This window comes from Argiope bruennichi, chromosome 4 (genome assembly GCF_947563725.1).
Source record: "Argiope bruennichi chromosome 4, qqArgBrue1.1, whole genome shotgun sequence".
Classification (NCBI taxonomy): Eukaryota; Metazoa; Arthropoda; class Arachnida; order Araneae; family Araneidae; genus Argiope; species Argiope bruennichi.
Genome location: NC_079154.1, coordinates 115,461,885 through 115,478,363, shown reverse-complemented (window position 1 = coordinate 115,478,363; position 16,479 = coordinate 115,461,885). Strand labels below are relative to the sequence as shown.

At 29.5% G+C, this 16,479-nt stretch overlaps 1 protein-coding gene across 2 annotated transcripts in view; it reads right to left on the bottom strand.

Moving 5' to 3' along the window:
• The window catches only part of LOC129965838 (uncharacterized), a 105,888-nt gene that overhangs the window by 75,561 nt on the left and 13,848 nt on the right, over window positions 1-16,479 (bottom strand). The window contains exon 1 of one of the 2 annotated variants that reach the window (XM_056080057.1): window positions 5,688-5,898. The exons of the other annotated variant lie outside the window; for it this stretch is intronic. The gene's annotated coding sequence lies outside the window, so the exon portion shown is untranslated. Of the gene's footprint in view, window positions 1-5,687; window positions 5,899-16,479 lie in introns of those variants that run through there. 2 annotated transcript variants of the gene reach the window in all.

The following is a 16,479-nucleotide window of genomic DNA, read 5'->3' as shown; positions in this document are numbered from 1 at the left end:
AAGGCCAGTTTATAACATTATAATTTATCACGGTATTTACCTAGTTTCAAGAGGAAAAATTTATTATCTCTCAAAAATTTTTGTTCGATTCCCCTCCCCCCCCCCTTTTAAGAATTTCAAAATGATTTCTAAATTGTTACAAGGAATGAAAATAATTACTGAAAATTTGAATTCATTAAAAATTACACAAAATATATGCTAGCAAAATCCACTCTTTTTTTAAACAATGTAAATAAATACATGCATTCCTATTATCAAAACTTCTAAAAAAATTAAGATTGAAATGCGAACATATTTTACTAATTGATCTAAAGAAAAATTTAAACAAAGAAATTAATATGTAGCAAAATGTATTTTAAAGTTAAATAAATATTTTTTTTGAGGAGCAACAGGTATTTTTCTTTCTTTTACAAACCACATACTAGGATGGCGTTTAAAAATAAAGTTTTTCGGTCAATTTGGCCTTTTTAAAAACCCTCTGAGAAAACATCTTGCTTATTCCAATTAACGACTATATCGAGTAAGAGGACGGGAAATTTGTGATTCAGTGTTGGGTTCTAGGGTAATATATTATATGCATGCCTATTAAAGATGACAGGTTGTGATTTTTTTTATTTTTTTAAGGTCACGAATTGTAACTTCAGTTTGAAGGTAAATTAAATACGGCTTCTTATAATTAAGCCTGCAGGAGGACAGAGGTTATTCCTGCGCCTAGGGGACCGTTGATTCTTCTTCCTTAAAATTCTTCAATATAAGAATGTTTTTTCAATAGTAAACATGCCATTGCTTTGCCCTGAGTTCTGGCTCGGCTTTTGGTGATAAAGCTCATAATGAGTAGTATAAACCCTACCTTAACAATGTAATGGAATGATAATTGAAATTTTCATTTACTACTTACTTTTGGATGTTAAATAACTATTTTTGGCATCGAACATTAGAATTCTTGGTAAAAACAAAAGTAATTCATTCTCAAAACTTCTACATCAAATCAAAAACAGAATTTTTATCTAAAATCCTGTATTAAAAATGAACAAAAACAGGTGTCATGTTCAAGCAAAACTCAAAGTATCCTCCACTTATAAAAATTATCTTATTTTCAACTTCTGTACAATAATAGATAGATTTGGTACAATAATAGATTTGATCTGTACAATAATAGATTTGATTATAATTTTGTTTTGAAGTTATAACAGAGCTTCTGGGAACAGTCCTCAAAATTTTAGCCCATAGTTAGATTTGAATCAATAACTCGTTCTTCAAAGTTATATTATTTCAATTTTGCAGATAATGATGGGCATATTGTTTAATATGTAATGTCTACAGACATGTTATATCTGGGTTTACATGTGATCCTCTAATCACAAAGGCTAAAACAATTATAATTTAGACATATTTTTTTAAATAAAACAAACTCAGGAAAATTATGTAGCATCCTTTTTAGAAAATACATCTCGCATTTTGATAATTAATAATCAGAAAATTCTTAAAATAAAATTTGAGAAGTGTTTCCATTACAGATAATGAAACAAGCAGGAAATAAAAATTCATTTATGTTGTAATAGAAATTAAATACTGCCTTACACCAAAATGTCCTAAGAATGTATGATTTGATTCAGTGCAAATTATCTGTAATTTGGATGATTTTTTAAAAAGGTAAAAACTCTTGGAATATTTACTAGTTGTAGCATCATTCTTTTCAAATGGTTCTAAAATATTTCGCTTACTAACTTTTATTAAAGAATATCATAGCCAAGAATAGAATAGAATATAGAAGAATAGAATATATAGAAGAATAGAATAGAATATAGAAGAATAGAATATATAGAAGAATAGAATAGAATAGAATATAGAAGAATAGAATATATAGAAGAATAGAATAGAATAGAATATAGAATATTATAGTGCAAGTTTCCTTAAACTATGATACATATAGAACTAATGGTACCTTCTATAATTTGTGATGATATCCTTTTTTAAACAAAAGAAAAAATGAATGTAAGATGGTATCCCTTTTAATGCTTTGTATTTCAACATTTTTTTTTCTAATTTATTATTATTCACTATTAATTATAATACATGTTTTATTCTTTCATTATAAATAATCCATTCACTATATATTGATTTTAATCATGGTACATGCATTTTTTTACTCTAATTTTTTTTGGAATAAGATTCAAAAAGTATGAAATGAATAGAAAAAGCTTTTTAAAGGCAATTATAGCTGCTTGTACCAATGTGACCTCAAAAGATATAGCATTTGAAAATATAATATTTATAATATTTGAAGCTTTTGGCTATGATCAATAAGAAATTCAAGGTTGTTTATTCTTAAAAAGTGAACCGATTATATTTTGATGTATAGTATTTGCTCACTGACTCTTTGGAATAGCAGATAGTCGGAACAATTTTTTTCCTTTTCAAATTTGCTTTTTTAATCCACTGAAGTAATGAAACCATGAAGGCAGTTCAAACTCTCACAGGGTGTGAATATATATATATGTAAATCAGATTTGTATGGGAAATATTATATATATGTAAAACTGTATTTCTATTTCTCTCAACAAGTTTTCTTAGCTTAATTTGTTGTATTCATAACTGCATTCATTTGGTTGTATTATAATATATTAAAAATAATTATAATCGTTTGCTTCAGTTTCCAAACTTACTTTCTTAGTCAAATAAACTGATAATAGGTTTCTCAAACATGCATAACCATAAGATCTGAACATAAAGTCTATCGAATAGGCATCATCGAGAGTTACATAGTATTTTCTGAATAATTCTGAACAACTAATTATCATTTCCATTCTTACAACTGCCATAATTGTGCATAAACAAGTATTATATTAACAAAAAAAAAAAAAAAATTAAACAGAATAGCCCTGAAAAGCATCAATAAATTAAAGTTTATCTAAGAGATCTAATACTATTATATAAAGATATCCAAAGGTGAGGGGATAACATAGCACAGGTTGTTTGGTAAAGAACTCAAGCATAAAGGATATTTGACAATTAAATCGATGAATACAAACTATTTCATGGAGATACATGGATCCCACCATCAACACATCAATGTTAACTTTGGTCTAATTATATTTATAACATATTTTTGATGCATAGCCAGATGATGAGGGTAGCATATGAACCATCATTTCCTTCTCCAAACTTTTGTGCTATACTGTGAAAGCACATTTGACACCAATGAGTTTAAAGTGTACCAGGTCAACATGTACTGTGGATTTTGGGCAGTTGCATCAAATTTTAAACCTGCAAGCCAAGAATTTATCACCACGCCAATAAAGTTGTACAGAAGTATATAAGGAAGTGAAAGTGTTAACCAGGCACTGAGAGAGGCACACAAGCAGATATAGTAGGTTTGAAGATTAAAAAGAGAGACGAGAGATAAGAACTAATAGAATAAACAAAACACCTCCATTCAAAAGTATAAGACAGACAAAATGAACTTATCTTCCAATAATCAGATTCAGTGCTTAAATGTAATTTAATAGTCAAATTAAATTTGTTCTTTAGCATTTTTGTAATTATCGAAAGTGTGTAATATTTGTATATATGAAATTTCTTTCTTTTATATCATATTACAGAAGAAATAAAAGTAAACAAATATAACTAATACGTATTTAAAATACAACAATACTATTTAATACAAAACTCATATTCAATACTAGTAAATAACAACAGAAAACCATTAATATATTAAGAAATTCTCTGAATATCAGAATATTGTTTCTTATTTTATCGACAGTAGGAATTTGCAGCCTTTATTTAGTCTTTCTTTCGATTACAACATATTTCATATTCTATTCTTTTCACTACTTAATTATAGTTATTAAATATTTATAAAAAAAAGTTATTTCTAAACTTCCAAAGGCTTGTCAATTTTCTTTACAATTCAGTTTGGAATCGTATAATTGAAGAAACCCTTGATCGATAATCACATATTAATATCATTTAAGAGCATTTTAAACTTTTCCTTATGTTCAGTGCAGATGCCATACCAGCAGAATTATCTGTATCGCCGAGGGATTCTCTAACTATGATACATGCATCAGTAATGGTGCATTAAATTATTTTTGTTAGCCAAATTTTTACACAAGTAATTTTTAAAATATATATTTTTCTAATTTTCTTTTATGGCAAAAATTGTAAAAGTTTGTGAGCCGCTGGACATGCTAACACAAAAATAGCACCATCTACAAACTAGGATTTCATTTCCTTTGCATATTAAACTGTCTGGATAATAATCATTTAACAAAAAGTTTCAATCTTCATTTGGTCACTCCATATACGATTGCGAGAGTGATTTCTAATGATAAACCAATAGAATAAAAACTCAGAAAAAAACTTTATAATTAGAAACCTCAGAATATAGGTAATTAAAACAGACCGCAGATCTTAATTTCCAGAAACGTAAAAGAAATAACATTATTCTTATTTCATTGGTAAAAATACTTATTTTGAGATCTTGTCTAATATATGATTTTAACATTGACACAAATACATAACATATACACTAAGATGAAATTAGTAAATCTAGGTGTTGTCAGGCTGAAGAACGTTACAATTTCTTCTTACAATGTCATCTTCATATAATATAAATCATCTCTAATGTCCCCACAAATCAACTCAGAATAAAACCTCCACCGTCCTCAGAATAATACCTCCACTCAGAATAAAACCTTAATTTAGTTTCTAGAGTGGAAGACAGTGCTAGATCCTAGTCATTGGTCTCTTTCAATTTATACAGTAGAGACAGTTTAATTCACAAAACAGACTTGCAATGACTTAAAAAAAAATCAAATTCACTGTTTTCATATCTTTAATATTCTATGGTATATATGAAAACAGTGAAATTGGCATTTATTTACATGATTCAATTACTAAAATTTGCAGTTACAGCACTGTTTCTGATTTTTTACTTGAAAATTCCAAGCTTAAAAAAAATTTAAAACTTTTTAGCTTACTTCTTATTATTTAGCAAAAAAAAGTAATAATTTTGGAACATTGTACAAGTTAAAGAATAACATTCCTCTATATTAGTTATCTCAATTTATTACTTAAGTTAATACTGGCTATAAAATAATATCAGTTGTATATTGAATTATTATATAAAAAAATTAAGAAGTCACGTTTCAAAATAATTATTAAAAGTCGATATTATACATATTGTTTATGAATATAAACAAGACATGATTTCAAATTGTTTAAAACTTGTCTTCTTAATTTACTTTTCTAAATGCTCAGTGAAAAGCAACTCTCGGTGAGAGCTTAATCTCAATATCGGTCAAAATATTGAAAAACGAAACTACTCAAAACTTACAGAACGTTTTTAAAAAATATATATATTTTATATTTAAACATTTTAAAATGAAAATTTTATTTATTTTCAACAAATTTCCCCTTGACTTATAAACTAAAAAAGTGTATCAACTAATATAAAATTACACGAAAGATCACAGCATACAATGTAACTAATACATAGTAACCGAAACGAAATATAAATTTAATAATAAATAAAACTGTTGAAAGAATACTATTGCACTAATCTAGGGATGATAAGCACGGATGATAAACGAAAGTGATTAAAAGTTCGGACCTTCCGGTTATCAATGAATGAATACACATGTGTCAACAGTAAAAACTTAACTTACTAAAGGTTAACGACTTACCTGTACAAACTAAGATGTTCGCCAACGAAATGTGGCATAACACTGTATAAAATCACGATCGGTAAATTGATTTTTCAGTCAGAAACGTATCCTCAGTAGTGTTGATATCCATCGAAAATGAAAACACCGGGATCGTGAGTACACTTTACAACGTAAACAACTTCACAAAACTTTCAAATGATTTCTAACCGAGCCGCCATACTTCACTCGGTTGGTTGGCTGCCGCGCATGCGCGAAAGCATTGGACAGGTGTTCTCTTGTTCAAAAACTTCCGAAAGGGACTGTTTACAAAGTAAATTTTTATTTGACATAGGAATAACCGCTAGCACGTAAACCTGGATTGTGGAAACAACATCTGGGTGATCAAAACTTCATAAAAATGTCTTCTATGAAATTTTGCACTACTTACGTGAAAAAAAAAGAAGAGAACGTAAACATAACGTAATGCGAAGAAAACCTTTTGATTAAATTTATAACTTAACTTTCTATTCATTACACCAGCCTGCAACAATTTCTTGTTTTAAAAGTAATAGTTGTTTTTTATGTATTTTTGCATGCTTATTTAAAAAATAATATCAGTTTTTACGTATCACGTACAGTGTTTTTCAAAAGCAAATTTTTTAAATAAGTAAAAATACACAAATTTTTTGCGATTTGGATAGGATAAATTAATAAAGTATGTATGTTTATTTGTTTAAATAAATTCTGAAAACCTCTTACTTCATTGAAATTAAATAATACATTTATATTGAATAAATACTTATAATTGTATTTAAAAAAAACCTTTTATTTTAAAATTCAAAACATTGATGGCAGTTGGATTTCACCGTGAAAAATGAAGTACCTGAAAATTTTAATAAAGCCGAATTAAATGACTTAATTCGTGATTTAGGTTTAACTAAAGAAAATGCAGAATTATTAGGCTCTCGGTTAAACGAGAAAAATTTATTAACGACACATACGCCGTTTAGTTGGTACAGGAATCGAGAAAAGCAATATTTATCATTTTTCAAATCTGATAACTTCTTGGTTTATTGTGCTGACATACCTGGTTTGTTACATGAATTAGAAGATAATATTCCTTATAATCCGAATGATTGGCAACTATTTATAGATTCCTCAAAGAGGAGTCTAAAAGCAGTTTCATTGCATAACGAATCTAAACTTGCATCAGTTCCAGTTGCACATTCCGTTTTCATGATAGAAACATATGAAAGTATGGAGATGCTTCTCACTAAAATAAAATGCACTGAACACAAGTGGGCAATATGTGTTGACTTAAAGGTTATAGGTCTGCTTCTCGGACAACAAAGTGGATTTACTAAATTTCCGTGCTTTATTTGTGAATGGGATAGCAGGGACAGAGAAAGTCATTGGATAAAAATGATATGGCCGAAGAGACAAGAATGGATTCCTGGTAAGAAGAATATTTTAAATGAATATTTAATAGATCCACAAAATATTTTATTGCCCCCATTTCACATAAAATTGGGACTCATAAAGCAGTTTGTGAAAGCTTTGGATAAAGGTGGAAAATGTTTTGAGTATCTTATATCAAAGTTCCCAAAATTGTCTAGCGCTAAAATTAAAGAAGGTTTATTTGATGGAACACAAATAAAGAAATTAGTTAAAGATTCCAATTTTGAACAATGTATGACAAATAGAGAGAAACAGGCTTGGGTTGCATTTAAAGATGTCGCAGAAGGTTTTTTGGGAAATGAGAGAAAAGAAAATTACAAAGAACTTGTAACTGAGTTATTACGTACTTATCTTTTGTGGTGCAATATGAGCATTAAAATTCACTTCCTTCACTCACATTTGGAATACTTCCCAGACAATTTAAGAAAAATGAGTGACCAGCAAGGTGAAAGATTCCACCAGGATATAAAGGAGATGGAACGCAGATATCAAGGACGGTGGGATGTTAACATGATGGCCGATTACTGTTGGTCTTTAAAAAGAGACAGTGATGTGGACCATAAACGAAAAACTCGAAAAAGAAGCTTCTTGACTTCAAGAAAAACACAAAAGTTATCATAATATTGTAAATGAACAGCCTTATTGTGTTTAGTTAATAGTAACTACAGTTGCAACTGTATGCATTATACTGCATTTTGTTAATTTTTTCATCGTCATTTGTAAAAAATCCTTACGTGTTACATAAAATTTAGTTTGCATTTTGAAATGACATCATCATTGCTGATATAAATCAATTAAAATTTTACAAACAAAAAAAAATTCCTTTTTTTTTTTTTTTTTTTTTTTGCAGGCTGGTGTTATTAATTCACGATTGATTTTCAAATACAGGGATAAAATCTATCTTCTATCAATCTTCAGATCAACAGATCAGATCTTCTGTTCTATTATCTATACCGCTCAAAAACAAGAGTAAGATTCATCTAAGATATAAAAGGAAATTTTGGACAAAATCCAAAATAATAAATAAAATAAAAATAAATTACTAGTTTTATTTTAAAATATTTAAAGTAAAACATATTTGATTACTACAAGAATTAAAATCTATCGGAAAATTGGGTGATTCAAAGAATAGTGAACAATATATGTTTTTTCAAAACCTTAAATATTTTTCATTAAGTTTGATTTTAAAGCCAATAAGCTTCTACAAAGGACAACCTACAGTTTTCTTAAATCTAAAACATACTACTCGTTTTTAGCATGCTGAACTTATTGAACAAAATATAAAAAATAAGCATCTACAAATAATAAAGAAACCTTTTTTTATTACTGTTTATCACAAACAGTTTAAGAAAATTACTGTTCATTTTATTTAATCTTTAAATTATAATTTCAGTAAGATTCCATCAAAACAGATCTTGTAATATTAAAAATTGTTACGTACAGAAATGATTAAGTCATTAATTTTATATTCTGATATAAAAAATATACTAAGTAAAGGTATTGTGAAACTCTTTAGGCTTTCTTGATTTAAAAAAAAAAAAATCTTTTTAGCATTATGTTTGTTTGTGTATGAACACGAAAAAAAAATTAAGCTAACAAGATAAAATTTGTTATTTATGAAAGCCTAACTTTAAAATTGTAGATATCTGTAAAATTACATACAAAATCTCTGTATGAAAAGTCTGCTTATATGTCCATCCGAGTCATTCGAACGAAATAACTCAAAAGCGCAAAGCTAAATGAATGAAATTTGGCATGTTGTTCATCAGAAATGAAAATCTATGTTGAATTTTGAATGAAATTATCCGAAGTCTGAAAAATCTATCAGTCTGTTGATTTTTGCATATAAGAATTTATAAATATTAAACATTAAGCAAATAAAATTAAACGTATTGGCTTGACACCCAGATTATGCGAATCGAATTTTGGCCACAGTTATTCAAAAGTATAATAAGTATTTAAATAATATAAAATAAGAGAATAAGTACTTCAGTTTTGTTTACTAAGCTATGAAACTGAACTCAGAACTTGCCATTATAACTATTAGAAAGTCGACTGAACAACTTTTCCGTTGGCAATGAAATAATTTTTACCTTTTCATTTTCTTACACTAAACCTTCAAGAAGGAAGGTTAGAAGCATACCAAGTACGAAGATGAGAAGTGAGTGTATGAAAAAATATAATCAAAGACAACTCAAGTTGACAGTTTGCAGACGTGAATGATATCATACATATAACTTCACAACTTCAGATTCGTTTATATATATTGTTACGAAATTTCCGGGGTTCGTTTGGATAGTGGGGGTTATATGGTGTGAAGAACGCTCAATCAGCAGGCGGCAGTAGAAAATGAAACTACGACGTTTATTTACACGAAGACACACAGAACAGCACAAAGACGACAACTATATACAGCACAGAAGACGATTATCTTCAGCCGAGACGTGCAGCATACAACAGTATACACAGCAGCTCTACTCCGTCGCTGCTCCGCTAGTCCCTGGAAGACGAGTTCTTCACCGTCGCTTCCGACTACTCTTCGACTCCATGGTCCACGACTCAATTCACCACTGCTTCGCGACTCAATTCACCACGACGACTCTGGTTCACTCTACTCTGCTCTGTCGCTTCGGACTTCTCCTCAATTCACCGCTCCCCGGCAGCTGCGGGTGCTTCCTTTTATAGGTCTCAGGAATCGGGGCTAGAAGCCTCTCAGCCAATCAGGAATGTTCGAGGCGTAATCCCGTTCCTACTGGACGGCTCGGGAAAATTCTCGATGTTTCGGGTATAATCTATTTTGGCGAAAAAGTCGCCAAATTCGTCGCCAAGTCGCCAAATGGTCGCCAAGTTTGTCGCCAAGCTCTGGGACCTCCTATGGAACCCACTATGCTGGAAAGCCGCATCACAGGTTCGTAACAATATATAAATAGAGTTGTATCATGGTATACAACATTATAGTAATAAAATATAGAATTTCTATTATTGATGTTCTTTAAAAATATATCAATGATTTAATAACAATAAATATTTTTTTTAATGTGTTACATACACAGAGTCCAAGCAAATAAGCCTAAATGAAATACATTAAAGGCATATTCGGGGCTATTCAGTTGGAAGTAATAAACAGGATGCCCACTCATATTAATCGTGGACAAAGGGACTAATTTCTAAACCGTTAGAAATTACAAAAACTCCCATAAATATAATACATAAAAATTTACTACCGATAAATTTTGATACATTTCTGCAATTTTAGTAGTCATGTTTAGTATCATGTTTTCAGTATATTGTCATTTTAATTGTAAAAAAACAAAAAGTTCCATTCTTTTAATCGGTCCGGCTTTGATTAATGCTGACCAAGTTAAAAAGTTTTGAATTTCGTGCTTTTAGATTAATCAATGGTCACGAAAAGAGGGCGGGGAAATCATCTAAAATATTCTAAAAGAGTGATATTCAAAGCTTCATAACTCGGCCAATTGTTGCAGTAGAAGAGTAAAATATTTTGTCTGAAATGCATCATAATTATTTTATGAAATGTGACAACTAGAATCGAGGGGCTGTATCAAAATTTATATATTGTAATTTCTTTCCTTAATACATTTATAAAATAAAACAGAATAAAAGTAATTTTTTTACTTCATTTTAAATATTTTTTTCCAGGTGGATGTGTATGCCTATCTCTAACAGTTTCGAAATTAACTACTGGACAACTTGTAAAATTTAATAAATTATTTACAATATTGATACATTAAAGAACTTGAGAATAGTACATCTATGCATGTGCCGTTTGGGGAATTTGAACTAAATAATAATTAAAAGTAAAAAGGTATAATACATAATTAGAAAATAATAGTACATAAATTAGAAAAATATAAAATTAATTGAGACTCTAAGATTTAGTTTCAAAGTAACATGGAAATTATGAATTTCGAGTAATGCGTTTGACGGGTGTTTAATTTTGATTAAAATACATCTTAAATATGAAATACTTGAACTTGATTGAATAATTTTACTTCTTGAAAAGCATTATCATCACAAATCATCGAGAGAAATTTAATTTAACAGCTTTTAAAACCAGCGTGAAAAGTCTCCGCAAAACTTTCCCGCATACTCTCTAATAAAGATGTTATCTCAGTGAATGCCATGCATAGCATTGACATACAATAGTTACGAAATATTAACCTTTAGCGTGAATTTAGCACTTTTAAAGAATCTATCATGTGATTCTTGGCGAATGTTTTGGCGATTAACCCCTGGCATGCGATCAAAAGTATCCAAAAATAAAATTCAGATTTCGGACGCGTTCTTTCCAAACGATTGAAACAAAAAATTTGGTTTTAAACTATACTTAAAAGCTACAAAATCGCGTACCCAATTTGACATATTTAATTCATTGCGTTTACATGTTTCTGAAAGGATAGACCGACCCTGCTTGTATTTGGCTGAAAATTTACACTATAGATGTTAAATTTGTATATAGAATTTTATCAGTCTAGTTCTCTTCGTTTTAAAGTGTTAATATATTCGGATAGTCGGACAGACAGATTTCTTGAGATCGAAGTTTGCTCAAAATTTGATAGAAATCTATGAGGCTGATATAAAGACCTTATACCAAATTTCATCCGTCTAGCTCAACCATTTTTGAGTTATCTTTATCACAGGCAGACAGATAGACATCGTTCAAAAATGTGTTTTTCGAATTCAGGGAAGTCTAAAAAGTGAAGATTCGCCAAAATCTCGAGTTTAAATCTTTTTATGATTACTATACTTCTTATACGAGAAAGTAAAAATCCTTTATCAATGACATAAACTTTCTATTGAAAATTGTATATTATAGAACGCTTAAAAGAAACACCTGTTTCAAATTAGATCTATTCGAAGAAAAAAAAATTCAGCGACAAAAAATATTTGAAGATTATAATTTTAAGGAAAAATGGAAGGATATATTTATCTCAGATTTTATTCCTTTCTTCTTAATCTCTTTGAATAAATGTTATTATCTTTGAAGGCTCAAGGAACACAAAAGATAGAGGAGTCAGTCCCGATACCGTTTAATAAACCGTTATCAACAAGTTACTTCAATCACGCAGTTCAGTCAATATTTATGCACTGATTACGGAGGTATGAGAAAAATCGTCCGTTGTTGCAATTCCGAATGAATGCAACGGGAAAACTGGATTATTATAAAATAATCTCCTAATGACAGAAAAATCGTTTTAAAAATCAGTAAAATAATAATTACAATTATTCGCATACCTTGCCAATGAATGGACTAATAGTTTATTGGATTTTTAAAATAGGAAGAAATTTAGTACACCTAAGATATCTATAAAAGGATTTCTAAATATATCATTAGTTGATACCAGATTTAATTGTGATAGAATTTCAACTATCCGAAATCCAATCACGTGAATCTAATGACAAAAATTGAATTTTCATTTGGGGGGACTGAAAGAGGCGAAAAAAGCGTACAATATCACAATTTAGATATTAACAGTAAGAATAGAATCAGTAGCCATAATTTGTCCTTCGCCAATCGTGGATGATTTTTTTAAAAATGAAATCAGGATACGAAGATATTATGTACTTCATGAATAATTTTATTACACATATATTCACGTAATTAAATTTCATGGGTAATTTAATTTATTATTTCTTGTGCAAATCTTACAGTATTATCAATTTTCTACAGCTAACAATTGTTGAATTTTATTACATTAATTAAAATTAAATTGTTATGTGTCTGCAGGGTTCTTTTAGCTTGTAGAAGTTGCCTTACTCTATCTTCTCTTTTGGATAATAGATGGCGATGCCTGATTAGGTACGCATCCCATAGTGCATTGCGATTGTTATTATAATGAGATGAGATGCTGTTCTGAGGTGTGCGCTCTTTAATGTCTTGTCTTTCGTGTTTGTGTTTGTTTTGTGTGAAATGTGATCATTAAAAAAATGTTCCCGAAAACACGCGTTCTTTTTCTTCTATTGCATGGATCATAATGATCTTCATTCCACCACAAACTAATTTTTGAGCATTACTTAATTTTTTTGAATTTACGCATATCCCAATCAGTCCGATTCCCGTTTAATTTGTATAAATGGAATTCTACTGTACAGAAGACTTAGAAATATACATAAAGCTAAGCTGAAACATTAATCTCACAAATCAAGCAAGAAACTCTGATTCTAATGTGATATCACGTTCTTAGTTTACATCTAACACAGATTAAACAAAAATATGAGGAAGAAGGTTTTGATTGCACTGATTCTTTCTACAAATTATTTCTTTTTACAAATTAATAAGTAAATTATTATTTACTTTCTCCCGAGTTTACCACTTATAACTTGCGATTCGAAATAATTTTGCTTTGGTAGTAAACAGCCATGACTACTGACAAAAATTCTGTAAAAATATCCAAATTTATTATCTTTAAAAATTAAATTAAATAGATTATTTATTTCAGTGCTATACTTTTTATAAATAGTTCCAGTCAAATGAGCCTTCTTTTACTTTTTGACCAATCAAAGAGCTTTCTACTGATTAACATATCTTTTTTAAGTAGAAGCGTTTAAGGTCGAACAAAAGCAATACTTAGAACACTGATAATCTCCAATTGCTTTATTCTTTAATCCTTATTCTACAGTTGTTCACATGAACCGAAAGGTGAATCTTCCTTTCATGTGGTCGGTCCGTTGCCTCTCCCATCTTTTTTAAGAGAGTTTTTTTTCCTCCTGCTAAAATTTTTTTTACAACGATCACATGACTGCACGGAAGGCAGTAACACCGAGAAAAGCCGAAGGCAAATTATGAAAGCAATCGTATGCTTTTATGTCCTCTAAAAAAGATTTAAAAAATCGCATCACGTCACATTTTATCTTTTGAAGTTCGTTACAAAATTTGAAATGTCCTTGACCTTAACCTCTCATTCTATCCGAAAAATCAAGTTCGTTCCAAAAGTTGCATTAAAAGATATAATAAAGATTTACAATAAAGGCAATACAATAAATACAAAAATATTTAACAGAAAATATAAAATGCGATATTCAGAATTTGGAATTTTTTTTTTTTAATCATTTTGCTCTGAAACTGAAACCTAAGAATTTTTTTTTTTTTTTTTTTTTTTTTTTTTTAAGATGCTTGCAGTATAAGCCATAACACAGAAATAAGCCTCATTTAAAGCCATCAGTTAAACAGAAATATTTACTATCTCAACGCCGATGATAATGAATCTTAAAAAATAGTACTATTCTTATAGAGAGAAATCTTTATGAATAAAATTATCCATATAGATTCATTCATATGCAAAACATAAATTAAGAAAACATTATAATGGCCAAAAATTTTAGTCTCGAGGGATTTGAATTATTTTCCGAAATTTTAGATTTCCTTAAATTCAATAAATGTCAATAAAAATAGTCTGACATTCAACAATTGAAGGTTTTCGGAAGAGTGTATACTTAAATGAAAAAAATTAAATGAAGTGATTAATCTTTCTTTTCCGGGGTAGTTTCGAATATTCATATATATCTAACTCAACAGTATTTAAATTGATTTGACTACGATCACGAATATTAATGAAGCCACTGGATAAAAAAATGAAATAACAAAAATATGCTATCGGATTATCATATTAATACCATGAATTAAACAAAAAAAATCGCGGTGCTAGAGTAATTTTTTTAAATAATGTATTAATATCCATAGAGAATATAGAATATGTAGTAAGACAGATACTAAACTAATTAATTGACACAAAACCCTCAGCACAACTTGAAATAGAATCCATTATGAATTAGATTCCTGACATTTATACTTCAGAATTGATGGAATTTCTCAAACTCGGCACTAACGTTCTACGTGGCTGAAATTTCGATCCTTCAAAAATTTAGCAAACGTCCCATCACCTGGCGCATGCGTCGAAACGTGGATAATCTCCATTTCTAATCACAGATAAATGATTCATTTTCATAGTTTCGTGTTTCATTAAACTTGCGAAAAGGAAGGAGGGGATAGAGAATTGCTAAATCCGGTAAGATTTACCAAAATCAAATAAAATCCATGTTTTGAATAAATTTTCTTGTACTTTTTCCTGATCTCTCGAAATTCCCTCACTATTCCTGGTTTTTTTAGTCAGCTAGACACTCTATAATGGCCAAGAAGTAATTATGCGTCAGATTGAATCCAGTAGTCTTTCCTGTAGAGAGTTTCATTATACATGTTGCTCCCTCCATACCACTTGATATAACTGACAACCTTTGAGCATTATCACGTTGAAGAGTGAATTTATTGGACATTATAAATCTATCAAATATGATGGTCCTCGATCTAAAACATTTATTTGTCAGATGTTCCATTTTCAAAGAACTAGATACGTTATGACATTGTAAAAGTTGTGTATGTTAATAAATGTTATTTCTAATCAATCGCAAATTGTAAATTGAATACTTCAATTTATGAAATCTGAAATTTATTAGTGCGTAATAGTTACATAGCTGAAATAACAGCTTTAGGGATACAGGTCTTCTCATAAAAGTCCAAAAGCATGTAAAGGGGTCTTCCACAAAGTGAGAATTTTCAAAAAGAAACAGAGAGAAACTTTTGAATTAATATATCTGTTTTGATCTGAAATCTAAATTGGATGTTTTTAAGAGAAATGAATTGCGTTATTAGCAGTAATGTTGAATAAATAATCCTGCTTGGTTTTTTTAAGGGAGTCCAATGTTTATTATAATCTAGATGTATAAATGATGCACTTAATATTAATTTATATATTATATTGATATTAAATATTTTTGTTTTAAATCGTAATTGTGAGCATCTGAAGAATTGAAACTTGACTCCTATACGTTACGCACCATTCCATCACTGGTTCCCATTAAGTTGACTATGAATCGGACCGTTGCCACTCCTCTGATTATTGCTGATGTTCCGCTGCCTTTCGTTGCTCAATGGCCGTTATGTAGACAAGAGAGTCTACCCCTTTATCTCCTTTATTGTTTCCCATAGCCAAATCCACGACCGTGAAGATCTCAGCATTTGATAAGGATTGAAAGTTACCAACTTCATAATTTGTAGTTGGATAAGATTTATCGAAGTTCCACAATCGATCACAATATCATTGCTAATTATGTATTTGGAGGTGGAGTATGAAGAAATGGTCCACAGTGAGAATTCTATACGCGGCATTAATCAAACAAAACAAATCGGATTTATAGGCAGATTATTTTGTCTTCCTTTGTCATTATTATTTTTTTCCCTCTAGTTACTGAAGCATTTTCTCGTCATCCTTGAATAACATACATGAAAATGTTACTGCTACTTTGAAACAACGGATGTGCCATTGACGAGATATTCCTATTCATTTTCTCAATAGAG